The 26,304-nt window shown below is 40.5% G+C and overlaps 1 protein-coding gene and 29 non-coding genes across 30 annotated transcripts in view; 29 read left to right on the top strand and 1 right to left on the bottom strand.

Moving 5' to 3' along the window:
* Nucleotides 1-26,304, bottom strand: part of LOC141323491 (uncharacterized) — a 307,348-nt gene that overhangs the window by 76,820 nt on the left and 204,224 nt on the right. The window lies entirely within an intron of this gene.
* Nucleotides 678-796, top strand: LOC141303535 (5S ribosomal RNA). The gene has a single exon (XR_012343521.1). It is a non-coding gene; the product is annotated as a 5S ribosomal RNA (ribosomal RNA).
* On the top strand, nt 1,550-1,668 carry LOC141317577 (5S ribosomal RNA). The gene has a single exon (XR_012351948.1). It is a non-coding gene; the product is annotated as a 5S ribosomal RNA (ribosomal RNA).
* On the top strand, nt 1,753-1,871 carry LOC141303513 (5S ribosomal RNA). Its single transcript, XR_012343499.1, has one exon. It is a non-coding gene; the product is annotated as a 5S ribosomal RNA (ribosomal RNA).
* Nucleotides 2,625-2,743, top strand: LOC141303502 (5S ribosomal RNA). Its single transcript, XR_012343488.1, has one exon. It is a non-coding gene; the product is annotated as a 5S ribosomal RNA (ribosomal RNA).
* On the top strand, nt 3,497-3,615 carry LOC141303491 (5S ribosomal RNA). Its single transcript, XR_012343477.1, has one exon. It is a non-coding gene; the product is annotated as a 5S ribosomal RNA (ribosomal RNA).
* LOC141303480 (5S ribosomal RNA) lies at nt 3,700-3,818 on the top strand. The gene has a single exon (XR_012343466.1). It is a non-coding gene; the product is annotated as a 5S ribosomal RNA (ribosomal RNA).
* LOC141303469 (5S ribosomal RNA) lies at nt 4,572-4,690 on the top strand. The gene has a single exon (XR_012343455.1). It is a non-coding gene; the product is annotated as a 5S ribosomal RNA (ribosomal RNA).
* LOC141303458 (5S ribosomal RNA) lies at nt 5,444-5,562 on the top strand. Its single transcript, XR_012343444.1, has one exon. It is a non-coding gene; the product is annotated as a 5S ribosomal RNA (ribosomal RNA).
* Nucleotides 5,647-5,765, top strand: LOC141303447 (5S ribosomal RNA). The gene has a single exon (XR_012343433.1). It is a non-coding gene; the product is annotated as a 5S ribosomal RNA (ribosomal RNA).
* On the top strand, nt 7,958-8,076 carry LOC141303436 (5S ribosomal RNA). Its single transcript, XR_012343422.1, has one exon. It is a non-coding gene; the product is annotated as a 5S ribosomal RNA (ribosomal RNA).
* Nucleotides 8,830-8,948, top strand: LOC141303425 (5S ribosomal RNA). The gene has a single exon (XR_012343411.1). It is a non-coding gene; the product is annotated as a 5S ribosomal RNA (ribosomal RNA).
* Nucleotides 11,141-11,259, top strand: LOC141303414 (5S ribosomal RNA). The gene has a single exon (XR_012343400.1). It is a non-coding gene; the product is annotated as a 5S ribosomal RNA (ribosomal RNA).
* Nucleotides 12,013-12,131, top strand: LOC141303392 (5S ribosomal RNA). Its single transcript, XR_012343378.1, has one exon. It is a non-coding gene; the product is annotated as a 5S ribosomal RNA (ribosomal RNA).
* Nucleotides 12,885-13,003, top strand: LOC141303380 (5S ribosomal RNA). The gene has a single exon (XR_012343367.1). It is a non-coding gene; the product is annotated as a 5S ribosomal RNA (ribosomal RNA).
* Nucleotides 13,088-13,206, top strand: LOC141303369 (5S ribosomal RNA). The gene has a single exon (XR_012343356.1). It is a non-coding gene; the product is annotated as a 5S ribosomal RNA (ribosomal RNA).
* LOC141303358 (5S ribosomal RNA) lies at nt 15,399-15,517 on the top strand. Its single transcript, XR_012343345.1, has one exon. It is a non-coding gene; the product is annotated as a 5S ribosomal RNA (ribosomal RNA).
* LOC141303347 (5S ribosomal RNA) lies at nt 15,602-15,720 on the top strand. Its single transcript, XR_012343334.1, has one exon. It is a non-coding gene; the product is annotated as a 5S ribosomal RNA (ribosomal RNA).
* Nucleotides 15,805-15,923, top strand: LOC141303336 (5S ribosomal RNA). The gene has a single exon (XR_012343323.1). It is a non-coding gene; the product is annotated as a 5S ribosomal RNA (ribosomal RNA).
* LOC141303325 (5S ribosomal RNA) lies at nt 16,677-16,795 on the top strand. The gene has a single exon (XR_012343312.1). It is a non-coding gene; the product is annotated as a 5S ribosomal RNA (ribosomal RNA).
* On the top strand, nt 17,549-17,667 carry LOC141303314 (5S ribosomal RNA). Its single transcript, XR_012343301.1, has one exon. It is a non-coding gene; the product is annotated as a 5S ribosomal RNA (ribosomal RNA).
* On the top strand, nt 17,752-17,870 carry LOC141303303 (5S ribosomal RNA). Its single transcript, XR_012343290.1, has one exon. It is a non-coding gene; the product is annotated as a 5S ribosomal RNA (ribosomal RNA).
* Nucleotides 20,063-20,181, top strand: LOC141318495 (5S ribosomal RNA). Its single transcript, XR_012352809.1, has one exon. It is a non-coding gene; the product is annotated as a 5S ribosomal RNA (ribosomal RNA).
* On the top strand, nt 20,266-20,384 carry LOC141317696 (5S ribosomal RNA). The gene has a single exon (XR_012352058.1). It is a non-coding gene; the product is annotated as a 5S ribosomal RNA (ribosomal RNA).
* LOC141318722 (5S ribosomal RNA) lies at nt 21,137-21,255 on the top strand. Its single transcript, XR_012353022.1, has one exon. It is a non-coding gene; the product is annotated as a 5S ribosomal RNA (ribosomal RNA).
* LOC141303292 (5S ribosomal RNA) lies at nt 22,009-22,127 on the top strand. Its single transcript, XR_012343279.1, has one exon. It is a non-coding gene; the product is annotated as a 5S ribosomal RNA (ribosomal RNA).
* Nucleotides 22,880-22,998, top strand: LOC141318362 (5S ribosomal RNA). The gene has a single exon (XR_012352682.1). It is a non-coding gene; the product is annotated as a 5S ribosomal RNA (ribosomal RNA).
* LOC141303269 (5S ribosomal RNA) lies at nt 23,083-23,201 on the top strand. Its single transcript, XR_012343257.1, has one exon. It is a non-coding gene; the product is annotated as a 5S ribosomal RNA (ribosomal RNA).
* On the top strand, nt 23,955-24,073 carry LOC141318973 (5S ribosomal RNA). The gene has a single exon (XR_012353256.1). It is a non-coding gene; the product is annotated as a 5S ribosomal RNA (ribosomal RNA).
* On the top strand, nt 24,158-24,276 carry LOC141303258 (5S ribosomal RNA). The gene has a single exon (XR_012343246.1). It is a non-coding gene; the product is annotated as a 5S ribosomal RNA (ribosomal RNA).

Genomic DNA, 26,304 nt, shown 5'->3' with positions numbered 1-26,304 from the left:
AGAAGTGCCGGTGTACGCAAAAGGATAAAATACAGAAGTACCTGCGTACCGGCCCACTTCAAGCACTGGAATGAACATAACATCTGTTTTAACTGAAAGCGCTGCTCCACTGCCGCTCGCTGAACAGAGCAGACGCAGATATGAAGAGAGGGAGGTGCGCGCGCATTCATTGGGAGACCTCGCGCACGTTCAGCAAAACCGAAGAGCCTCAGAAACTATATTAGGTTTGTCCAATTATGTGTTTATGTATTGTTGCTAGACACTTTTTGCTAGGTTGGCAGCACTGCATCCATTTCTTTAACTATGGGCTAGGTAGTGGGTCAAACAGAAAAGCGCGCTGCGTTAATCGCGCGTTAATAAAATTAGTGCCGTTAAAATGAATTTGCGTTAACGCGCGATTAACGCGTTAATTTTGACAGCCCTAAAATAAACCAAATCTATTTAAACCAATCTTCTTTTATGTCTCATTCTTTTAACCACTAGTCATCTCTCACAGTTAAATCTGACCCCATTTTAGTCTTGTAACTCGGCTGATAAGGCCGATTGTTACACTTGGATGGGAGACCGCCTGGGATTACCAGGTGCTGTAAGCTTTTGCCTTTTCTTCACTATTTATATAATATGCTGGCTTTTACGGAGGCTGATCTTTAAATAGCCCACTTTTTGGAGCAGCCCTCGCTTACGGCCATACCGCGCTGAGAGCGCCCGATCTCGTCTGATCTCGGAAGCTAAGCAGCGTCGGGCCTGCTTAGTACTTGGATGGGAGACCGCCTGGGAATACCAGGTGCTGTAAGCTTTTGCCTTTTCTTCACTATTTATATAATATGCTGGCTTTTAGAAAGACGTGTTTTACCGCTCTATTTATTACAATCATTTAAATGTATTATAGAGTTTTAAGTGTTTTACATGTTTTTTAGGCCATTTTATTGCTCTTAACATTTTAAGTGAGTGTGTGTCTTTAAAAAATGGATGGTTGGCCTGCCATGTGACTAGACACATGACAGGAAGCAGGAAGTACAACTGTATAAGAGAGCAGCATGACAAACAAAGGACAGTCACCAAACTGTTGGATTGAGGAGTTGCTAATTTTAGAGCTCACCTTTCCATTCACCACCTGCAAACTTTGGATTACACTTTCTGTGGATTGTATATACACCGGTGGACACTCACATTGGACTTATCAACACACTGGGATTCTTGGACTGTTTTTAGGGTATGGACAAATGAATTGTATTCTTTTAACAGCGTTTACCTCGTTTTATCGTGTTGTTTTAAAGTCTTTTATGTGAACCTTGTAAATAAACCAAATCTATTTAAACCAATCTTCTTTTATGTCTCATTCTTTTAACCACTAGTCATCTCTCACAGTTAAATCTGACCCCATTTTAGTCTTGTAACTCGGCTGATAAGGCCGATTGTTACACTTGGATGGGAGACCGCCTGGGAATACCAGGTGCTGTAAGCTTTTGCCTTTTCTTCACTATTTATATAATATGCTGGCTTTTACGGAGGCTGATCTTTAAATAGCCCACTTTTTGGAGCAGCCCTCGCTTACGGCCATACCGCGCTGAGAGCGCCCGATCTCGTCTGATCTCGGAAGCTAAGCAGCGTCGGACCTGCTTAGTACTTGGATGGGAGACCGCCTGGGAATACCAGGTGCTGTAAGCTTTTGCCTTTTCTTCACTATTTATATAATATGCTGGCTTTTACGGAGGCTGATCTTTAAATAGCCCACTTTTTGGAGCAGCCCTCGCTTACGGCCATACCGCGCTGAGAGCGCCCGATCTCGTCTGATCTCGGAAGCTAAGCAGCGTCGGGCCTGCTTAGTACTTGGATGGGAGACCGCCTGGGAATACCAGGTGCTGTAAGCTTTTGCCTTTTCTTCACTATTTATATAATATGCTGGCTTTTAGAAAGACGTGTTTTACCGCTCTATTTATTACAATCATTTAAATGTATTATAGAGTTTTAAGTGTTTTACATGTTTTTTAGGCCATTTTATTACTCTTAACATTTTAAGTGAGTGTGTGTCTTTAAAAAATGGATGGTTGGCCTGCCATGTGACTAGACACATGACAGGAAGCAGGAAGTACAACTGTATAAGAGAGCAGCATGACAAACAAAGGACAGTCACCAAACTGTTGGATTGAGGAGTTGCTAATTTTAGAGCTCACCTTTCCATTCACCACCTGCAAACTTTGGATTACACTTTCTGTGGATTGTATATACACCGGTGGACACTCACATTGGACTTATCAACACACTGGGATTCTTGGACTGTTTTTAGGGTATGGACAAATGAACTGTATTCTTTTAACAGCGTTTACCTCGTTTTATCGTGTTGTTTTAAAGTCTTTTATGTGAACCTTGTAAATAAACCAAATCTATTTAAACCAATCTTCTTTTATGTCTCATTCTTTTAACCACTAGTCATCTCTCACAGTTAAATCTGATCCCATTTTAGTCTTGTAACTCGGCTGATAAGGCCGATTGTTACACTTGGATGGGAGACCGCCTGGGAATACCAGGTGCTGTAAGCTTTTGCCTTTTCTTCACTATTTATATAATATGCTGGCTTTTACGGAGGCTGATCTTTAAATAGCCCACTTTTTGGAGCAGCCCTCGCTTACGGCCATACCGCGCTGAGAGCGCCCGATCTCGTCTGATCTCGGAAGCTAAGCAGCGTCGGGCCTGCTTAGTACTTGGATGGGAGACCGCCTGGGAATACCAGGTGCTGTAAGCTTTTGCCTTTTCTTCACTATTTATATAATATGCTGGCTTTTAGAAAGACGTGTTTTACCGCTCTATTTATTACAATCATTTAAATGTATTATAGAGTTTTAAGTGTTTTACATGTTTTTTAGGCCATTTTATTACTCTTAACATTTTAAGTGAGTGTGTGTCTTTAAAAAATGGATGGTTGGCCTGCCATGTGACTAGACACATGACAGGAAGCAGGAAGTACAACTGTATAAGAGAGCAGCATGACAAACAAAGGACAGTCACCAAACTGTTGGATTGAGGAGTTGCTAATTTTAGAGCTCACCTTTCCATTCACCACCTGCAAACTTTGGATTACACTTTCTGTGGATTGTATATACACCGGTGGACACTCACATTGGACTTATCAACACACTGGGATTCTTGGACTGTTTTTAGGGTATGGACAAATGAACTGTATTCTTTTAACAGCGTTTACCTCGTTTTATCGTGTTGTTTTAAAGTCTTTTATGTGAACCTTGTAAATAAACCAAATCTATTTAAACCAATCTTCTTTTATGTCTCATTCTTTTAACCACTAGTCATCTCTCACAGTTAAATCTGATCCCATTTTAGTCTTGTAACTCGGCTGATAAGGCCGATTGTTACACTTGGATGGGAGACCGCCTGGGAATACCAGGTGCTGTAAGCTTTTGCCTTTTCTTCACTATTTATATAATATGCTGGCTTTTACGGAGGCTGATCTTTAAATAGCCCACTTTTTGGAGCAGCCCTCGCTTACGGCCATACCGCGCTGAGAGCGCCCGATCTCGTCTGATCTCGGAAGCTAAGCAGCGTCGGGCCTGCTTAGTACTTGGATGGGAGACCGCCTGGGAATACCAGGTGCTGTAAGCTTTTGCCTTTTCTTCACTATTTATATAATATGCTGGCTTTTACGGAGGCTGATCTTTAAATAGCCCACTTTTTGGAGCAGCCCTCGCTTACGGCCATACCGCGCTGAGAGCGCCCGATCTCGTCTGATCTCGGAAGCTAAGCAGCGTCGGGCCTGCTTAGTACTTGGATGGGAGACCGCCTGGGAATACCAGGTGCTGTAAGCTTTTGCCTTTTCTTCACTATTTATATAATATGCTGGCTTTTAGAAAGACGTGTTTTACCGCTCTATTTATTACAATCATTTAAATGTATTATAGAGTTTTAAGTGTTTTACATGTTTTTTAGGCCATTTTATTACTCTTAACATTTTAAGTGAGTGTGTGTCTTTAAAAAATGGATGGTTGGCCTGCCATGTGACTAGACACATGACAGGAAGCAGGAAGTACAACTGTATAAGAGAGCAGCATGACAAACAAAGGACAGTCACCAAACTGTTGGATTGAGGAGTTGCTAATTTTAGAGCTCACCTTTCCATTCACCACCTGCAAACTTTGGATTACACTTTCTGTGGATTGTATATACACCGGTGGACACTCACATTGGACTTATCAACACACTGGGATTCTTGGACTGTTTTTAGGGTATGGACAAATGAACTGTATTCTTTTAACAGCGTTTACCTCGTTTTATCGTGTTGTTTTAAAGTCTTTTATGTGAACCTTGTAAATAAACCAAATCTATTTAAACCAATCTTCTTTTATGTCTCATTCTTTTAACCACTAGTCATCTCTCACAGTTAAATCTGACCCCATTTTAGTCTTGTAACTCGGCTGATAAGGCCGATTGTTACACTTGGATGGGAGACCGCCTGGGAATACCAGGTGCTGTAAGCTTTTGCCTTTTCTTCACTATTTATATAATATGCTGGCTTTTACGGAGGCTGATCTTTAAATAGCCCACTTTTTGGAGCAGCCCTCGCTTACGGCCATACCGCGCTGAGAGCGCCCGATCTCGTCTGATCTCGGAAGCTAAGCAGCGTCGGGCCTGCTTAGTACTTGGATGGGAGACCGCCTGGGAATACCAGGTGCTGTAAGCTTTTGCCTTTTCTTCACTATTTATATAATATGCTGGCTTTTAGAAAGACGTGTTTTACCGCTCTATTTATTACAATCATTTAAATGTATTATAGAGTTTTAAGTGTTTTACATGTTTTTTAGGCCATTTTATTACTCTTAACATTTTAAGTGAGTGTGTGTCTTTAAAAAATGGATGGTTGGCCTGCCATGTGACTAGACACATGACAGGAAGCAGGAAGTACAACTGTATAAGAGAGCAGCATGACAAACAAAGGACAGTCACCAAACTGTTGGATTGAGGAGTTGCTAATTTTAGAGCTCACCTTTCCATTCACCACCTGCAAACTTTGGATTACACTTTCTGTGGATTGTATATACACCGGTGGACACTCACATTGGACTTATCAACACACTGGGATTCTTGGACTGTTTTTAGGGTATGGACAAATGAACTGTATTCTTTTAACAGCGTTTACCTCGTTTTATCGTGTTGTTTTAAAGTCTTTTATGTGAACCTTGTAAATAAACCAAATCTATTTAAACCAATCTTCTTTTATGTCTCATTCTTTTAACCACTAGTCATCTCTCACAGTTAAATCTGATCCCATTTTAGTCTTGTAACTCGGCTGATAAGGCCGATTGTTACACTTGGATGGGAGACCGCCTGGGAATACCAGGTGCTGTAAGCTTTTGCCTTTTCTTCACTATTTATATAATATGCTGGCTTTTACGGAGGCTGATCTTTAAATAGCCCACTTTTTGGAGCAGCCCTCGCTTACGGCCATACCGCGCTGAGAGCGCCCGATCTCGTCTGATCTCGGAAGCTAAGCAGCGTCGGGCCTGCTTAGTACTTGGATGGGAGACCGCCTGGGAATACCAGGTGCTGTAAGCTTTTGCCTTTTCTTCACTATTTATATAATATGCTGGCTTTTACGGAGGCTGATCTTTAAATAGCCCACTTTTTGGAGCAGCCCTCGCTTACGGCCATACCGCGCTGAGAGCGCCCGATCTCGTCTGATCTCGGAAGCTAAGCAGCGTCGGGCCTGCTTAGTACTTGGATGGGAGACCGCCTGGGAATACCAGGTGCTGTAAGCTTTTGCCTTTTCTTCACTATTTATATAATATGCTGGCTTTTAGAAAGACGTGTTTTACCGCTCTATTTATTACAATCATTTAAATGTATTATAGAGTTTTAAGTGTTTTACATGTTTTTTAGGCCATTTTATTACTCTTAACATTTTAAGTGAGTGTGTGTCTTTAAAAAATGGATGGTTGGCCTGCCATGTGACTAGACACATGACAGGAAGCAGGAAGTACAACTGTATAAGAGAGCAGCATGACAAACAAAGGACAGTCACCAAACTGTTGGATTGAGGAGTTGCTAATTTTAGAGCTCACCTTTCCATTCACCACCTGCAAACTTTGGATTACACTTTCTGTGGATTGTATATACACCGGTGGACACTCACATTGGACTTATCAACACACTGGGATTCTTGGACTGTTTTTAGGGTATGGACAAATGAACTGTATTCTTTTAACAGCGTTTACCTCGTTTTCTCGTGTTGTTTTAAAGTCTTTTATGTGAACCTTGTAAATAAACTAGGGCTGTCAATCGATTAAATTTTTTAATCGCGATTAATCGCATGGTTGTCTTGAGTTAACTCGCGATTAATCGCACATTTTTATCTGTTCTAAATGTACCTTAAATTAACACTTTTTAAAGTTTTTAATACTCTAATCAACATTGGCATGGATGCTTTAAGCAAATATGTGTTTATTATCAGTGAAACCATACTGGACATGAAGACTAACTTGTTTCAAATGTCATAGATGTTTTTCAAATAACTTGTTCATGTCTATTAGACACATGAAAAAAGAACATAGAAACACCAGGTTCCCATTACTTCTCTTTCTTTGCACTGAGCAATTTACTTACACAAGCCTGTTTACATTATTTGCAGGACAGGGCAGCTCACTTCTTCTGAACATGCAAAATCTACATTTATTATTACATTTGTTTGCCTCTCTGTGCCCACATACTGTCATTTGATGCAGCCAAGTTCTCAACAAAACTGTTTCCATTGTTTTGATGTAATATTTCTGTTATCAGACAACCAAAGTAATATGAAATAATAACTGAAAAAAAAATCCTGAATTATGATCATGATTCAATCACTGAAAAGAATCATTTACCGGCATCTGGACATAAGTCACTATTCCCTGCATTATTATCGTTGTTTTTAACTTCCTGTTTGAATGCCTTCAGGATCCTTTGACTTTTTAGGAGTTTAGCCATTTAAAGTTATGTGATCCCAAAAACCTGCTTCTTTTATGTTTAAATGTATTGTTTTGGTTATAATGTACTGATTGGAGAGCCTGGTCTCATGCAAATGCAAATGCGCACTAGCACGACTTTCTGTTTCTATTTGGCGTGCTATTAACAAGCTGAAATTAACTTTGGCGTACATATGATATGCAATTATGCATGGGTTTGACGTGCATTTAATACGCCGTTTTCGCGTGCATACTCGTATGTGGCTTTACGCATCAACCCCACAGCAACAATCCTAACGTAGCCCGACTCCGCTTGCATTCATTAAATATGGCAGAAGTGCCGGTGTACGCAAAAGGATAAAATACAGAAGTACCTGCGTACCGGCCCACTTCAAGCACTGGAATGAACATAACATCTGTTTTAACTGAAAGCGCTGCTCCACTGCCGCTCGCTGAACAGAGCAGACGCAGATATGAAGAGAGGGAGGTGCGCGCGCATTCATTGGGAGACCTCGCGCACGTTCAGCAAAACCGAAGAGCCTCAGAAACTATATTAGGTTTGTCCAATTATGTGTTTATGTATTGTTGCTAGACACTTTTTGCTAGGTTGGCAGCACTGCATCCATTTCTTTAACTATGGGCTAGGTAGTGGGTCAAACAGAAAAGCGCGCTGCGTTAATCGCGCGTTAATAAAATTAGTGCCGTTAAAATGAATTTGCGTTAACGCGCGATTAACGCGTTAATTTTGACAGCCCTAAAATAAACCAAATCTATTTAAACCAATCTTCTTTTATGTCTCATTCTTTTAACCACTAGTCATCTCTCACAGTTAAATCTGACCCCATTTTAGTCTTGTAACTCGGCTGATAAGGCCGATTGTTACACTTGGATGGGAGACCGCCTGGGATTACCAGGTGCTGTAAGCTTTTGCCTTTTCTTCACTATTTATATAATATGCTGGCTTTTACGGAGGCTGATCTTTAAATAGCCCACTTTTTGGAGCAGCCCTCGCTTACGGCCATACCGCGCTGAGAGCGCCCGATCTCGTCTGATCTCGGAAGCTAAGCAGCGTCGGGCCTGCTTAGTACTTGGATGGGAGACCGCCTGGGAATACCAGGTGCTGTAAGCTTTTGCCTTTTCTTCACTATTTATATAATATGCTGGCTTTTAGAAAGACGTGTTTTACCGCTCTATTTATTACAATCATTTAAATGTATTATAGAGTTTTAAGTGTTTTACATGTTTTTTAGGCCATTTTATTACTCTTAACATTTTAAGTGAGTGTGTGTCTTTAAAAAATGGATGGTTGGCCTGCCATGTGACTAGACACATGACAGGAAGCAGGAAGTACAACTGTATAAGAGAGCAGCATGACAAACAAAGGACAGTCACCAAACTGTTGGATTGAGGAGTTGCTAATTTTAGAGCTCACCTTTCCATTCACCACCTGCAAACTTTGGATTACACTTTCTGTGGATTGTATATACACCGGTGGACACTCACATTGGACTTATCAACACACTGGGATTCTTGGACTGTTTTTAGGGTATGGACAAATGAACTGTATTCTTTTAACAGCGTTTACCTCGTTTTATCGTGTTGTTTTAAAGTCTTTTATGTGAACCTTGTAAATAAACCAAATCTATTTAAACCAATCTTCTTTTATGTCTCATTCTTTTAACCACTAGTCATCTCTCACAGTTAAATCTGATCCCATTTTAGTCTTGTAACTCGGCTGATAAGGCCGATTGTTACACTTGGATGGGAGACCGCCTGGGAATACCAGGTGCTGTAAGCTTTTGCCTTTTCTTCACTATTTATATAATATGCTGGCTTTTACGGAGGCTGATCTTTAAATAGCCCACTTTTTGGAGCAGCCCTCGCTTACGGCCATACCGCGCTGAGAGCGCCCGATCTCGTCTGATCTCGGAAGCTAAGCAGCGTCGGGCCTGCTTAGTACTTGGATGGGAGACCGCCTGGGAATACCAGGTGCTGTAAGCTTTTGCCTTTTCTTCACTATTTATATAATATGCTGGCTTTTAGAAAGACGTGTTTTACCGCTCTATTTATTACAATCATTTAAATGTATTATAGAGTTTTAAGTGTTTTACATGTTTTTTAGGCCATTTTATTACTCTTAACATTTTAAGTGAGTGTGTGTCTTTAAAAAATGGATGGTTGGCCTGCCATGTGACTAGACACATGACAGGAAGCAGGAAGTACAACTGTATAAGAGAGCAGCATGACAAACAAAGGACAGTCACCAAACTGTTGGATTGAGGAGTTGCTAATTTTAGAGCTCACCTTTCCATTCACCACCTGCAAACTTTGGATTACACTTTCTGTGGATTGTATATACACCGGTGGACACTCACATTGGACTTATCAACACACTGGGATTCTTGGACTGTTTTTAGGGTATGGACAAATGAACTGTATTCTTTTAACAGCGTTTACCTCGTTTTCTCGTGTTGTTTTAAAGTCTTTTATGTGAACCTTGTAAATAAACTAGGGCTGTCAATCGATTAAATTTTTTAATCGCGATTAATCGCATGGTTGTCTTGAGTTAACTCGCGATTAATCGCACATTTTTATCTGTTCTAAATGTACCTTAAATTAACACTTTTTAAAGTTTTTAATACTCTAATCAACATTGGCATGGATGCTTTAAGCAAATATGTGTTTATTATCAGTGAAACCATACTGGACATGAAGACTAACTTGTTTCAAATGTCATAGATGTTTTTCAAATAACTTGTTCATGTCTATTAGACACATGAAAAAAGAACATAGAAACACCAGGTTCCCATTACTTCTCTTTCTTTGCACTGAGCAATTTACTTACACAAGCCTGTTTACATTATTTGCAGGACAGGGCAGCTCACTTCTTCTGAACATGCAAAATCTACATTTATTATTACATTTGTTTGCCTCTCTGTGCCCACATACTGTCATTTGATGCAGCCAAGTTCTCAACAAAACTGTTTCCATTGTTTTGATGTAATATTTCTGTTATCAGACAACCAAAGTAATATGAAATAATAACTGAAAAAAAAATCCTGAATTATGATCATGATTCAATCACTGAAAAGAATCATTTACCGGCATCTGGACATAAGTCACTATTCCCTGCATTATTATCGTTGTTTTTAACTTCCTGTTTGAATGCCTTCAGGATCCTTTGACTTTTTAGGAGTTTAGCCATTTAAAGTTATGTGATCCCAAAAACCTGCTTCTTTTATGTTTAAATGTATTGTTTTGGTTATAATGTACTGATTGGAGAGCCTGGTCTCATGCAAATGCAAATGCGCACTAGCACGACTTTCTGTTTCTATTTGGCGTGCTATTAACAAGCTGAAATTAACTTTGGCGTACATATGATATGCAATTATGCATGGGTTTGACGTGCATTTAATACGCCGTTTTCGCGTGCATACTCGTATGTGGCTTTACGCATCAACCCCACAGCAACAATCCTAACGTAGCCCGACTCCGCTTGCATTCATTAAATATGGCAGAAGTGCCGGTGTACGCAAAAGGATAAAATACAGAAGTACCTGCGTACCGGCCCACTTCAAGCACTGGAATGAACATAACATCTGTTTTAACTGAAAGCGCTGCTCCACTGCCGCTCGCTGAACAGAGCAGACGCAGATATGAAGAGAGGGAGGTGCGCGCGCATTCATTGGGAGACCTCGCGCACGTTCAGCAAAACCGAAGAGCCTCAGAAACTATATTAGGTTTGTCCAATTATGTGTTTATGTATTGTTGCTAGACACTTTTTGCTAGGTTGGCAGCACTGCATCCATTTCTTTAACTATGGGCTAGGTAGTGGGTCAAACAGAAAAGCGCGCTGCGTTAATCGCGCGTTAATAAAATTAGTGCCGTTAAAATGAATTTGCGTTAACGCGCGATTAACGCGTTAATTTTGACAGCCCTAAAATAAACCAAATCTATTTAAACCAATCTTCTTTTATGTCTCATTCTTTTAACCACTAGTCATCTCTCACAGTTAAATCTGACCCCATTTTAGTCTTGTAACTCGGCTGATAAGGCCGATTGTTACACTTGGATGGGAGACCGCCTGGGATTACCAGGTGCTGTAAGCTTTTGCCTTTTCTTCACTATTTATATAATATGCTGGCTTTTACGGAGGCTGATCTTTAAATAGCCCACTTTTTGGAGCAGCCCTCGCTTACGGCCATACCGCGCTGAGAGCGCCCGATCTCGTCTGATCTCGGAAGCTAAGCAGCGTCGGGCCTGCTTAGTACTTGGATGGGAGACCGCCTGGGAATACCAGGTGCTGTAAGCTTTTGCCTTTTCTTCACTATTTATATAATATGCTGGCTTTTAGAAAGACGTGTTTTACCGCTCTATTTATTACAATCATTTAAATGTATTATAGAGTTTTAAGTGTTTTACATGTTTTTTAGGCCATTTTATTACTCTTAACATTTTAAGTGAGTGTGTGTCTTTAAAAAATGGATGGTTGGCCTGCCATGTGACTAGACACATGACAGGAAGCAGGAAGTACAACTGTATAAGAGAGCAGCATGACAAACAAAGGACAGTCACCAAACTGTTGGATTGAGGAGTTGCTAATTTTAGAGCTCACCTTTCCATTCACCACCTGCAAACTTTGGATTACACTTTCTGTGGATTGTATATACACCGGTGGACACTCACATTGGACTTATCAACACACTGGGATTCTTGGACTGTTTTTAGGGTATGGACAAATGAACTGTATTCTTTTAACAGCGTTTACCTCGTTTTATCGTGTTGTTTTAAAGTCTTTTATGTGAACCTTGTAAATAAACCAAATCTATTTAAACCAATCTTCTTTTATGTCTCATTCTTTTAACCACTAGTCATCTCTCACAGTTAAATCTGATCCCATTTTAGTCTTGTAACTCGGCTGATAAGGCCGATTGTTACACTTGGATGGGAGACCGCCTGGGAATACCAGGTGCTGTAAGCTTTTGCCTTTTCTTCACTATTTATATAATATGCTGGCTTTTACGGAGGCTGATCTTTAAATAGCCCACTTTTTGGAGCAGCCCTCGCTTACGGCCATACCGCGCTGAGAGCGCCCGATCTCGTCTGATCTCGGAAGCTAAGCAGCGTCGGGCCTGCTTAGTACTTGGATGGGAGACCGCCTGGGAATACCAGGTGCTGTAAGCTTTTGCCTTTTCTTCACTATTTATATAATATGCTGGCTTTTAGAAAGACGTGTTTTACCGCTCTATTTATTACAATCATTTAAATGTATTATAGAGTTTTAAGTGTTTTACATGTTTTTTAGGCCATTTTATTACTCTTAACATTTTAAGTGAGTGTGTGTCTTTAAAAAATGGATGGTTGGCCTGCCATGTGACTAGACACATGACAGGAAGCAGGAAGTACAACTGTATAAGAGAGCAGCATGACAAACAAAGGACAGTCACCAAACTGTTGGATTGAGGAGTTGCTAATTTTAGAGCTCACCTTTCCATTCACCACCTGCAAACTTTGGATTACACTTTCTGTGGATTGTATATACACCGGTGGACACTCACATTGGACTTATCAACACACTGGGATTCTTGGACTGTTTTTAGGGTATGGACAAATGAACTGTATTCTTTTAACAGCGTTTACCTCGTTTTATCGTGTTGTTTTAAAGTCTTTTATGTGAACCTTGTAAATAAACCAAATCTATTTAAACCAATCTTCTTTTATGTCTCATTCTTTTAACCACTAGTCATCTCTCACAGTTAAATCTGATCCCATTTTAGTCTTGTAACTCGGCTGATAAGGCCGATTGTTACACTTGGATGGGAGACCGCCTGGGAATACCAGGTGCTGTAAGCTTTTGCCTTTTCTTCACTATTTATATAATATGCTGGCTTTTACGGAGGCTGATCTTTAAATAGCCCACTTTTTGGAGCAGCCCTCGCTTACGGCCATACCGCGCTGAGAGCGCCCGATCTCGTCTGATCTCGGAAGCTAAGCAGCGTCGGGCCTGCTTAGTACTTGGATGGGAGACCGCCTGGGAATACCAGGTGCTGTAAGCTTTTGCCTTTTCTTCACTATTTATATAATATGCTGGCTTTTACGGAGGCTGATCTTTAAATAGCCCACTTTTTGGAGCAGCCCTCGCTTACGGCCATACCGCGCTGAGAGCGCCCGATCTCGTCTGATCTCGGAAGCTAAGCAGCGTCGGGCCTGCTTAGTACTTGGATGGGAGACCGCCTGGGAATACCAGGTGCTGTAAGCTTTTGCCTTTTCTTCACTATTTATATAATATGCTGGCTTTTAGAAAGACGTGTTTTACCGCTCTATTTATTACAATCATTTAAATGTATTATAGAGTTTTAAGTGTTTTACATGTTTTTTAGGCCATTTTATTACTCTTAACATTTTAAGTGAGTGTGTGTCTTTAAAAAATGGATGGTTGGCCTGCCATGTGACTAGACACATGACAGGAAGCAGGAAGTACAACTGTATAAGAGAGCAGCATGACAAACAAAGGACAGTCACCAAACTGTTGGATTGAGGAGTTGCTAATTTTAGAGCTCACCTTTCCATTCACCACCTGCAAACTTTGGATTACACTTTCTGTGGATTGTATATACACCGGTGGACACTCACATTGGACTTATCAACACACTGGGATTCTTGGACTGTTTTTAGGGTATGGACAAATGAACTGTATTCTTTTAACAGCGTTTACCTCGTTTTATCGTGTTGTTTTAAAGTCTTTTATGTGAACCTTGTAAATAAACTAGGGCTGTCAATCGATTAAATTTTTTAATCGCGATTAATCGCATGGTTGTCTTGAGTTAACTCGCGATTAATCGCACATTTTTATCTGTTCTAAATGTACCTTAAATTAACACTTTTTAAAGTTTTTAATACTCTAATCAACATTGGCATGGATGCTTTAAGCAAATATGTGTTTATTATCAGTGAAACCATACTGGACATGAAGACTAACTTGTTTCAAATGTCATAGATGTTTTTCAAATAACTTGTTCATGTCTATTAGACACATGAAAAAAGAACATAGAAACACCAGGTTCCCATTACTTCTCTTTCTTTGCACTGAGCAATTTACTTACACAAGCCTGTTTACATTATTTGCAGGACAGGGCAGCTCACTTCTTCTGAACATGCAAAATCTACATTTATTATTACATTTGTTTGCCTCTCTGTGCCCACATACTGTCATTTGATGCAGCCAAGTTCTCAACAAAACTGTTTCCATTGTTTTGATGTAATATTTCTGTTATCAGACAACCAAAGTAATATGAAATAATAACTGAAAAAAAAATCCTGAATTATGATCATGATTCAATCACTGAAAAGAATCATTTACCGGCATCTGGACATAAGTCACTATTCCCTGCATTATTATCGTTGTTTTTAACTTCCTGTTTGAATGCCTTCAGGATCCTTTGACTTTTTAGGAGTTTAGCCATTTAAAGTTATGTGATCCCAAAAACCTGCTTCTTTTATGTTTAAATGTATTGTTTTGGTTATAATGTACTGATTGGAGAGCCTGGTCTCATGCAAATGCAAATGCGCACTAGCACGACTTTCTGTTTCTATTTGGCGTGCTATTAACAAGCTGAAATTAACTTTGGCGTACATATGATATGCAATTATGCATGGGTTTGACGTGCATTTAATACGCCGTTTTCGCGTGCATACTCGTATGTGGCTTTACGCATCAACCCCACAGCAACAATCCTAACGTAGCCCGACTCCGCTTGCATTCATTAAATATGGCAGAAGTGCCGGTGTACGCAAAAGGATAAAATACAGAAGTACCTGCGTACCGGCCCACTTCAAGCACTGGAATGAACATAACATCTGTTTTAACTGAAAGCGCTGCTCCACTGCCGCTCGCTGAACAGAGCAGACGCAGATATGAAGAGAGGGAGGTGCGCGCGCATTCATTGGGAGACCTCGCGCACGTTCAGCAAAACCGAAGAGCCTCAGAAACTATATTAGGTTTGTCCAATTATGTGTTTATGTATTGTTGCTAGACACTTTTTGCTAGGTTGGAAGCACTGCATCCATTTCTTTAACTATGGGCTAGGTAGTGGGTCAAACAGAAAAGCGCGCTGCGTTAATCGCGCGTTAATAAAATTAGTGCCGTTAAAATGAATTTGCGTTAACGCGCGATTAACGCGTTAATTTTGACAGCCCTAAAATAAACCAAATCTATTTAAACCAATCTTCTTTTATGTCTCATTCTTTTAACCACTAGTCATCTCTCACAGTTAAATCTGACCCCATTTTAGTCTTGTAACTCGGCTGATAAGGCCGATTGTTACACTTGGATGGGAGACCGCCTGGGATTACCAGGTGCTGTAAGCTTTTGCCTTTTCTTCACTATTTATATAATATGCTGGCTTTTACGGAGGCTGATCTTTAAATAGCCCACTTTTTGGAGCAGCCCTCGCTTACGGCCATACCGCGCTGAGAGCGCCCGATCTCGTCTGATCTCGGAAGCTAAGCAGCGTCGGGCCTGCTTAGTACTTGGATGGGAGACCGCCTGGGAATACCAGGTGCTGTAAGCTTTTGCCTTTTCTTCACTATTTATATAATATGCTGGCTTTTACGGAGGCTGATCTTTAAATAGCCCACTTTTTGGAGCAGCCCTCGCTTACGGCCATACCGCGCTGAGAGCGCCCGATCTCGTCTGATCTCGGAAGCTAAGCAGCGTCGGGCCTGCTTAGTACTTGGATGGGAGACCGCCTGGGAATACCAGGTGCTGTAAGCTTTTGCCTTTTCTTCACTATTTATATAATATGCTGGCTTTTACGGAGGCTGATCTTTAAATAGCCCACTTTTTGGAGCAGCCCTCGCTTACGGCCATACCGCGCTGAGAGCGCCCGATCTCGTCTGATCTCGGAAGCTAAGCAGCGTCGGGCCTGCTTAGTACTTGGATGGGAGACCGCCTGGGAATACCAGGTGCTGTAAGCTTTTGCCTTTTCTTCACTATTTATATAATATGCTGGCTTTTAGAAAGACGTGTTTTACCGCTCTATTTATTACAATCATTTAAATGTATTATAGAGTTTTAAGTGTTTTACATGTTTTTTAGGCCATTTTATTACTCTTAACATTTTAAGTGAGTGTGTGTCTTTAAAAAATGGATGGTTGGCCTGCCATGTGACTAGACACATGACAGGAAGCAGGAAGTACAACTGTATAAGAGAGCAGCATGACAAACAAAGGACAGTCACCAAACTGTTGGATTGAGGAGTTGCTAATTTTAGAGCTCACCTTTCCATTCACCACCTGCAAACTTTGGATTACACTTTCTGTGGATTGTATATACACCGGTGGACACTCACATTGGACTTATCAACACACTGGGATTCTTGGACTGTTTTTAGGGTATGGACAAATGAACTGTATTCTTTTAACAGCGTTTACCTCGTTTTATCGTGTTGTTTTAAAGTCTTTTATGTGAACCTTGTAAATAAACCAAATCTATTTAAACCAATCTTCTTTTATGTCTCATTCTTTTAACCACTAGTCATCTCTCACAGTTAAATCTGACCCCATTTTAGTCTTGTAACTCGGCTGATAAGGCCGATTGTTACACTTGGATGGGAGACCGCCTGGGAATACCAGGTGCTGTAAGCTTTTGCCTTTTCTTCACTATTTATATAATATGCTGGCTTTTACGGAGGCTGATCTTTAAATAGCCCACTTTTTGGAGCAGCCCTCGCTTACGGCCATACCGCGCTGAGAGCGCCCGATCTCGTCTGATCTCGGAAGCTAAGCAGCGTCGGGCCTGCTTAGTACTTGGATGGGAGACCGCCTGGGAATACCAGGTGCTGTAAGCTTTTGCCTTTTCTTCACTATTTATATAATATGCTGGCTTTTAGAAAGACGTGTTTTACCGCTCTATTTATTACAATCATTTAAATGTATTATAGAGTTTTAAGTGTTTTACATGTTTTTTAGGCCATTTTATTACTCTTAACATTTTAAGTGAGTGTGTGTCTTTAAAAAATGGATGGTTGGCCTGCCATGTGACTAGACACATGACAGGAAGCAGGAAGTACAACTGTATAAGAGAGCAGCATGACAAACAAAGGACAGTCACCAAACTGTTGGATTGAGGAGTTGCTAATTTTAGAGCTCACCTTTCCATTCACCACCTGCAAACTTTGGATTACACTTTCTGTGGATTGTATATACACCGGTGGACACTCACATTGGACTTATCAACACACTGGGATTCTTGGACTGTTTTTAGGGTATGGACAAATGAACTGTATTCTTTTAACAGCGTTTACCTCGTTTTATCGTGTTGTTTTAAAGTCTTTTATGTGAACCTTGTAAATAAACCAAATCTATTTAAACCAATCTTCTTTTATGTCTCATTCTTTTAACCACTAGTCATCTCTCACAGTTAAATCTGATCCCATTTTAGTCTTGTAACTCGGCTGATAAGGCCGATTGTTACACTTGGATGGGAGACCGCCTGGGAATACCAGGTGCTGTAAGCTTTTGCCTTTTCTTCACTATTTATATAATATGCTGGCTTTTACGGAGGCTGATCTTTAAATAGCCCACTTTTTGGAGCAGCCCTCGCTTACGGCCATACCGCGCTGAGAGCGCCCGATCTCGTCTGATCTCGGAAGCTAAGCAGCGTCGGGCCTGCTTAGTACTTGGATGGGAGACCGCCTGGGAATACCAGGTGCTGTAAGCTTTTGCCTTTTCTTCACTATTTATATAATATGCTGGCTTTTACGGAGGCTGATCTTTAAATAGCCCACTTTTTGGAGCAGCCCTCGCTTACGGCCATACCGCGCTGAGAGCGCCCGATCTCGTCTGATCTCGGAAGCTAAGCAGCGTCGGGCCTGCTTAGTACTTGGATGGGAGACCGCCTGGGAATACCAGGTGCTGTAAGCTTTTGCCTTTTCTTCACTATTTATATAATATGCTGGCTTTTAGAAAGACGTGTTTTACCGCTCTATTTATTACAATCATTTAAATGTATTATAGAGTTTTAAGTGTTTTACATGTTTTTTAGGCCATTTTATTACTCTTAACATTTTAAGTGAGTGTGTGTCTTTAAAAAATGGATGGTTGGCCTGCCATGTGACTAGACACATGACAGGAAGCAGGAAGTACAACTGTATAAGAGAGCAGCATGACAAACAAAGGACAGTCACCAAACTGTTGGATTGAGGAGTTGCTAATTTTAGAGCTCACCTTTCCATTCACCACCTGCAAACTTTGGATTACACTTTCTGTGGATTGTATATACACCGGTGGACACTCACATTGGACTTATCAACACACTGGGATTCTTGGACTGTTTTTAGGGTATGGACAAATGAACTGTATTCTTTTAACAGCGTTTACCTCGTTTTCTCGTGTTGTTTTAAAGTCTTTTATGTGAACCTTGTAAATAAACTAGGGCTGTCAATCGATTAAATTTTTTAATCGCGATTAATCGCATGGTTGTCTTGAGTTAACTCGCGATTAATCGCACATTTTTATCTGTTCTAAATGTACCTTAAATTAACACTTTTTAAAGTTTTTAATACTCTAATCAACATTGGCATGGATGCTTTAAGCAAATATGTGTTTATTATCAGTGAAACCATACTGGACATGAAGACTAACTTGTTTCAAATGTCATAGATGTTTTTCAAATAACTTGTTCATGTCTATTAGACACATGAAAAAAGAACATAGAAACACCAGGTTCCCATTACTTCTCTTTCTTTGCACTGAGCAATTTACTTACACAAGCCTGTTTACATTATTTGCAGGACAGGGCAGCTCACTTCTTCTGAACATGCAAAATCTACATTTATTATTACATTTGTTTGCCTCTCTGTGCCCACATACTGTCATTTGATGCAGCCAAGTTCTCAACAAAACTGTTTCCATTGTTTTGATGTAATATTTCTGTTATCAGACAACCAAAGTAATATGAAATAATAACTGAAAAAAAAATCCTGAATTATGATCATGATTCAATCACTGAAAAGAATCATTTACCGGCATCTGGACATAAGTCACTATTCCCTGCATTATTATCGTTGTTTTTAACTTCCTGTTTGAATGCCTTCAGGATCCTTTGACTTTTTAGGAGTTTAGCCATTTAAAGTTATGTGATCCCAAAAACCTGCTTCTTTTATGTTTAAATGTATTGTTTTGGTTATAATGTACTGATTGGAGAGCCTGGTCTCATGCAAATGCAAATGCGCACTAGCACGACTTTCTGTTTCTATTTGGCGTGCTATTAACAAGCTGAAATTAACTTTGGCGTACATATGATATGCAATTATGCATGGGTTTGACGTGCATTTAATACGCCGTTTTCGCGTGCATACTCGTATGTGGCTTTACGCATCAACCCCACAGCAACAATCCTAACGTAGCCCGACTCCGCTTGCATTCATTAAATATGGCAGAAGTGCCGGTGTACGCAAAAGGATAAAATACAGAAGTACCTGCGTACCGGCCCACTTCAAGCACTGGAATGAACATAACATCTGTTTTAACTGAAAGCGCTGCTCCACTGCCGCTCGCTGAACAGAGCAGACGCAGATATGAAGAGAGGGAGGTGCGCGCGCATTCATTGGGAGACCTCGCGCACGTTCAGCAAAACCGAAGAGCCTCAGAAACTATATTAGGTTTGTCCAATTATGTGTTTATGTATTGTTGCTAGACACTTTTTGCTAGGTTGGCAGCACTGCATCCATTTCTTTAACTATGGGCTAGGTAGTGGGTCAAACAGAAAAGCGCGCTGCGTTAATCGCGCGTTAATAAAATTAGTGCCGTTAAAATGAATTTGCGTTAACGCGCGATTAACGCGTTAATTTTGACAGCCCTAAAATAAACCAAATCTATTTAAACCAATCTTCTTTTATGTCTCATTCTTTTAACCACTAGTCATCTCTCACAGTTAAATCTGACCCCATTTTAGTCTTGTAACTCGGCTGATAAGGCCGATTGTTACACTTGGATGGGAGACCGCCTGGGAATACCAGGTGCTGTAAGCTTTTGCCTTTTCTTCACTATTTATATAATATGCTGGCTTTTACGGAGGCTGATCTTTAAATAGCCCACTTTTTGGAGCAGCCCTCGCTTACGGCCATACCGCGCTGAGAGCGCCCGATCTCGTCTGATCTCGGAAGCTAAGCAGCGTCGGGCCTGCTTAGTACTTGGATGGGAGACCGCCTGGGAATACCAGGTGCTGAAAGCTTTTGCCTTTTCTTCACTATTTATATAATATGCTGGCTTTTACGGAGGCTGATCTTTAAATAGCCCACTTTTTGGAGCAGCCCTCGCTTACGGCCATACCGCGCTGAGAGCGCCCGATCTCGTCTGATCTCGGAAGCTAAGCAGCGTCGGGCCTGCTTAGTACTTGGATGGGAGACCGCCTGGGAATACCAGGTACTGTAAGCTTTTGCCTTTTCTTCACTATTTATATAATATGCTGGCTTTTAGAAAGACGTGTTTTACCGCTCTATTTATTACAATCATTTAAATGTATTATAGAGTTTTAAGTGTTTTACATGTTTTTTAGGCCATTTTATTACTCTTAACATTTTAAGTGAGTGTGTGTCTTTAAAAATGGATGGTTGGCCTGCCATGTGACTAGACACATGACAGGAAGCAGGAAGTACAACTGTATAAGAGAGCAGCATGACAAACAAAGGACAGTCACCAAACTGTTGGATTGAGGAGTTGCTAATTTTAGAGCTCACCTTTCCATTCACCACCTGCAAACTTTGGATTACACTTTCTGTGGATTGTATATACACCGGTGGACACTCACATTGGACTTATCAACACACTGGGATTCTTGGACTGTTTTTAGGGTATGGACAAATGAACTGTATTCTTTTAACAGCGTTTACCTCGTTTTATCGTGTTGTTTTAAAGTCTTTTATGTGAACCTTGTAAATAAACCAAATCTATTTAAACCAATCTTCTTTTATGTCTCATTCTTTTAACCACTAGTCATCTCTCACAGTTAAATCTGACCCCATTTTAGTCTTGTAACTCGGCTGATAAGGCCGATTGTTACACTTGGATGGGAGACCGCCTGGGAATACCAGGTGCTGTAAGCTTTTGCCTTTTCTTCACTATTTATATAATATGCTGGCTTTTACGGAGGCTGATCTTTAAATAGCCCACTTTTTGGAGCAGCCCTCGCTTACGGCCATACCGCGCTGAGAGCGCCCGATCTCGTCTGATCTCGGAAGCTAAGCAGCGTCGGGCCTGCTTAGTACTTGGATGGGAGACCGCCTGGGAATACCAGTTGCTGTAAGCTTTTGCCTTTTCTTCACTATTTATATAATATGCTGGCTTTTAGAAAGACGTGTTTTACCGCTCTATTTATTACAATCATTTAAATGTATTATAGAGTTTTAAGTGTTTTACATGTTTTTTAGGCCATTTTATTACTCTTAACATTTTAAGTGAGTGTGTGTCTTTAAAAAATGGATGGTTGGCCTGCCATGTGACTAGACACATGACAGGAAGCAGGAAGTACAACTGTATAAGAGAGCAGCATGACAAACAAAGGACAGTCACCAAACTGTTGGATTGAGGAGTTGCTAATTTTAGAGCTCACCTTTCCATTCACCACCTGCAAACTTTGGATTACACTTTCTGTGGATTGTATATACACCGGTGGACACTCACATTGGACTTATCAACACACTGGGATTCTTGGACTGTTTTTAGGGTATGGACAAATGAATTGTATTCTTTTAACAGCGTTTACCTCGTTTTATCGTGTTGTTTTAAAGTCTTTTATGTGAACCTTGTAAATAAACCAAATCTATTTAAACCAATCTTCTTTTATGTCTCATTCTTTTAACCACTAGTCATCTCTCACAGTTAAATCTGACCCCATTTTAGTCTTGTAACTCGGCTGATAAGGCCGATTGTTACACTTGGATGGGAGACCGCCTGGGAATACCAGGTGCTGTAAGCTTTTGCCTTTTCTTCACTATTTATATAATATGCTGGCTTTTACGGAGGCTGATCTTTAAATAGCCCACTTTTTGGAGCAGCCCTCGCTTACGGCCATACCGCGCTGAGAGCGCCCGATCTCGTCTGATCTCGGAAGCTAAGCAGCGTCGGGCCTGCTTAGTACTTGGATGGGAGACCGCCTGGGAATACCAGGTGCTGTAAGCTTTTGCCTTTTCTTCACTATTTATATAATATGCTGGCTTTTAGAAAGACGTGTTTTACCGCTCTATTTATTACAATCATTTAAATGTATTATAGAGTTTTAAGTGTTTTACATGTTTTTTAGGCCATTTTATTACTCTTAACATTTTAAGTGAGTGTGTGTCTTTAAAAATGGATGGTTGGCCTGCCATGTGACTAGACACATGACAGGAAGCAGGAAGTACAACTGTATAAGAGAGCAGCATGACAAACAAAGGACAGTCACCAAACTGTTGGATTGAGGAGTTGCTAATTTTAGAGCTCACCTTTCCATTCACCACCTGCAAACTTTGGATTACACTTTCTGTGGATTGTATATACACCGGTGGACACTCACATTGGACTTATCAACACACTGGGATTCTTGGACTGTTTTTAGGGTATGGACAAATGAACTGTATTCTTTTAACAGCGTTTACCTCGTTTTATCGTGTTGTTTTAAAGTCTTTTATGTGAACCTTGTAAATAAACCAAATCTATTTAAACCAATCTTCTTTTATGTCTCATTCTTTTAACCACTAGTCATCTCTCACAGTTAAATCTGACCCCATTTTAGTCTTGTAACTCGGCTGATAAGGCCGATTGTTACACTTGGATGGGAGACCGCCTGGGAATACCAGGTGCTGTAAGCTTTTGCCTTTTCTTCACTATTTATATAATATGCTGGCTTTTACGGAGGCTGATCTTTAAATAGCCCACTTTTTGGAGCAGCCCTCGCTTACGGCCATACCGCGCTGAGAGCGCCCGATCTTGTCTGATCTCGGAAGCTAAGCAGCGTCGGGCCTGCTTAGTACTTGGATGGGAGACCGCCTGGGAATACCAGGTGCTGTAAGCTTTTGCCTTTTCTTCACTATTTATATAATATGCTGGCTTTTACGGAGGCTGATCTTTAAATAGCCCACTTTTTGGAGCATCCCTCGCTTACGGCCATACCGCGCTGAGAGCGCCCGATCTCGTCTGATCTCGGAAGCTAAGCAGCGTCGGGCCTGCTTAGTACTTGGATGGGAGACCGCCTGGGAATACCAGGTGCTGTAAGCTTTTGCCTTTTCTTCACTATTTATATAATATGCTGGCTTTTAGAAAGACGTGTTTTACCGCTCTATTTATTACAATCATTTAAATGTATTATAGAGTTTTAAGTGTTTTACATGTTTTTTAGGCCATTTTATTACTCTTAACATTTTAAGTGAGTGTGTGTCTTTAAAAAATGGATGGTTGGCCTGCCATGTGACTAGACACATGACAGGAAGCAGGAAGTACAACTGTATAAGAGAGCAGCATGACAAACAAAGGACAGTCACCAAACTGTTGGATTGAGGAGTTGCTAATTTTAGAGCTCACCTTTCCATTCACCACCTGCAAACTTTTGATTACACTTTCTGTGGATTGTATATACACCGGTGGACACTCACATTGGACTTATCAACACACTGGGATTCTTGGACTGTTTTTAGGGTATGGACAAATGAATTGTATTCTTTTAACAGCGTTTACCTCGTTTTATCGTGTTGTTTTAAAGTCTTTTATGTGAACCTTGTAAATAAACCAAATCTATTTAAACCAATCTTCTTTTATGTCTCATTCTTTTAACCACTAGTCATCTCTCACAGTTAAATCTGACCCCATTTTAGTCTTGTAACTCGGCTGATAAGGCCGATTGTTACACTTGGATGGGAGACCGCCTGGGAATACCAGGTGCTGTAAGCTTTTGCCTTTTCTTCACTATTTATATAATATGCTGGCTTTTACGGAGGCTGATCTTTAAATAGCCCACTTTTTGGAGCAGCCCTCGCTTACGGCCATACCGCGCTGAGAGCGCCCGATCTCGTCTGATCTCGGAAGCTAAGCAGCGTCGGACCTGCTTACTACTTGGATGGGAGACCGCCTGGGAATACCAGGTGCTGTAAGCTTTTGCCTTTTCTTCACTATTTATATAATATGCTGGCTTTTACGGAGGCTGATCTTTAAATAGCCCACTTTTTGGAGCAGCCCTCGCTTACGGCCATACCGCGCTGAGAGCGCCCGATCTCGTCTGATCTCGGAAGCTAAGCAGCGTCGGGCCTGCTTAGTACTTGGATGGGAGACCGCCTGGGAATACCAGGTGCTGTAAGCTTTTGCCTTTTCTTCACTATTTATATAATATGCTGGCTTTTAGAAAGACGTGTTTTACCGCTCTATTTATTACAATCATTTAAATGTATTATAGAGTTTTAAGTGTTTTACATGTTTTTTAGGCCATTTTATTACTCTTAACATTTTAAGTGAGTGTGTGTCTTTAAAAAATGGATGGTTGGCCTGCCATGTGACTAGACACATGACAGGAAGCAGGAAGTACAACTGTATAAGAGAGCAGCATGACAAACAAAGGACAGTCACCAAACTGTTGGATTGAGGAGTTGCTAATTTTAGAGCTCACCTTTCCATTCACCACCTGCAAACTTTGGATTACACTTTCTGTGGATTGTATATACACCGGTGGACACTCACATTGGACTTATCAACACACTGGGATTCTTGGACTGTTTTTAGGGTATGGACAAATGAACTGTATTCTTTTAACAGCGTTTACCTCGTTTTATCGTGTTGTTTTAAAGTCTTTTATGTGAACCTTGTAAATAAACTAGGGCTGTCAATCGATTAAATTTTTTAATCGCGATTAATCGCATGGTTGTCTTGAGTTAACTCGCGATTAATCGCACATTTTTATCTGTTCTAAATGTACCTTAAATTAACACTTTTTAAAGTTTTTAATACTCTAATCAACATTGGCATGGATGCTTTAAGCAAATATGTGTTTATTATCAGTGAAACCATACTGGACATGAAGACTAACTTGTTTCAAATGTCATAGATGTTTTTCAAATAACTTGTTCATGTCTATTAGACACATGAAAAAAGAACATAGAAACACCAGGTTCCCATTACTTCTCTTTCTTTGCACTGAGCAATTTACTTACACAAGCCTGTTTACATTATTTGCAGGACAGGGCAGCTCACTTCTTCTGAACATGCAAAATCTACATTTATTATTACATTTGTTTGCCTCTCTGTGCCCACATACTGTCATTTGATGCAGCCAAGTTCTCAACAAAACTGTTTCCATTGTTTTGATGTAATATTTCTGTTATCAGACAACCAAAGTAATATGAAATAATAACTGAAAAAAAAATCCTGAATTATGATCATGATTCAATCACTGAAAAGAATCATTTACCGGCATCTGGACATAAGTCACTATTCCCTGCATTATTATCGTTGTTTTTAACTTCCTGTTTGAATGCCTTCAGGATCCTTTGACTTTTTAGGAGTTTAGCCATTTAAAGTTATGTGATCCCAAAAACCTGCTTCTTTTATGTTTAAATGTATTGTTTTGGTTATAATGTACTGATTGGAGAGCCTGGTCTCATGCAAATGCAAATGCGCACTAGCACGACTTTCTGTTTCTATTTGGCGTGCTATTAACAAGCTGAAATTAACTTTGGCGTACATATGATATGCAATTATGCATGGGTTTGACGTGCATTTAATACGCCGTTTTCGCGTGCATACTCGTATGTGGCTTTACGCATCAACCCCACAGCAACAATCCTAACGTAGCCCGACTCCGCTTGCATTCATTAAATATGGCAGAAGTGCCGGTGTACGCAAAAGGATAAAATACAGAAGTACCTGCGTACCGGCCCACTTCAAGCACTGGAATGAACATAACATCTGTTTTAACTGAAAGCGCTGCTCCACTGCCGCTCGCTGAACAGAGCAGACGCAGATATGAAGAGAGGGAGGTGCGCGCGCATTCATTGGGAGACCTCGCGCACGTTCAGCAAAACCGAAGAGCCTCAGAAACTATATTAGGTTTGTCCAATTATGTGTTTATGTATTGTTGCTAGACACTTTTTGCTAGGTTGGAAGCACTGCATCCATTTCTTTAACTATGGGCTAGGTAGTGGGTCAAACAGAAAAGCGCGCTGCGTTAATCGCGCGTTAATAAAATTAGTGCCGTTAAAATGAATTTGCGTTAACGCGCGATTAACGCGTTAATTTTGACAGCCCTAAAATAAACCAAATCTATTTAAACCAATCTTCTTTTATGTCTCATTCTTTTAACCACTAGTCATCTCTCACAGTTAAATCTGACCCCATT

Source organism: Garra rufa, chromosome 1 (genome assembly GCF_049309525.1).
Source record: "Garra rufa chromosome 1, GarRuf1.0, whole genome shotgun sequence".
NCBI lineage: Eukaryota > Metazoa > Chordata > Actinopteri > Cypriniformes > Cyprinidae > Garra > Garra rufa.
Note: the sequence above shows the minus strand (reverse complement) of the source record. Positions and strands in the feature narration are given on the sequence as shown.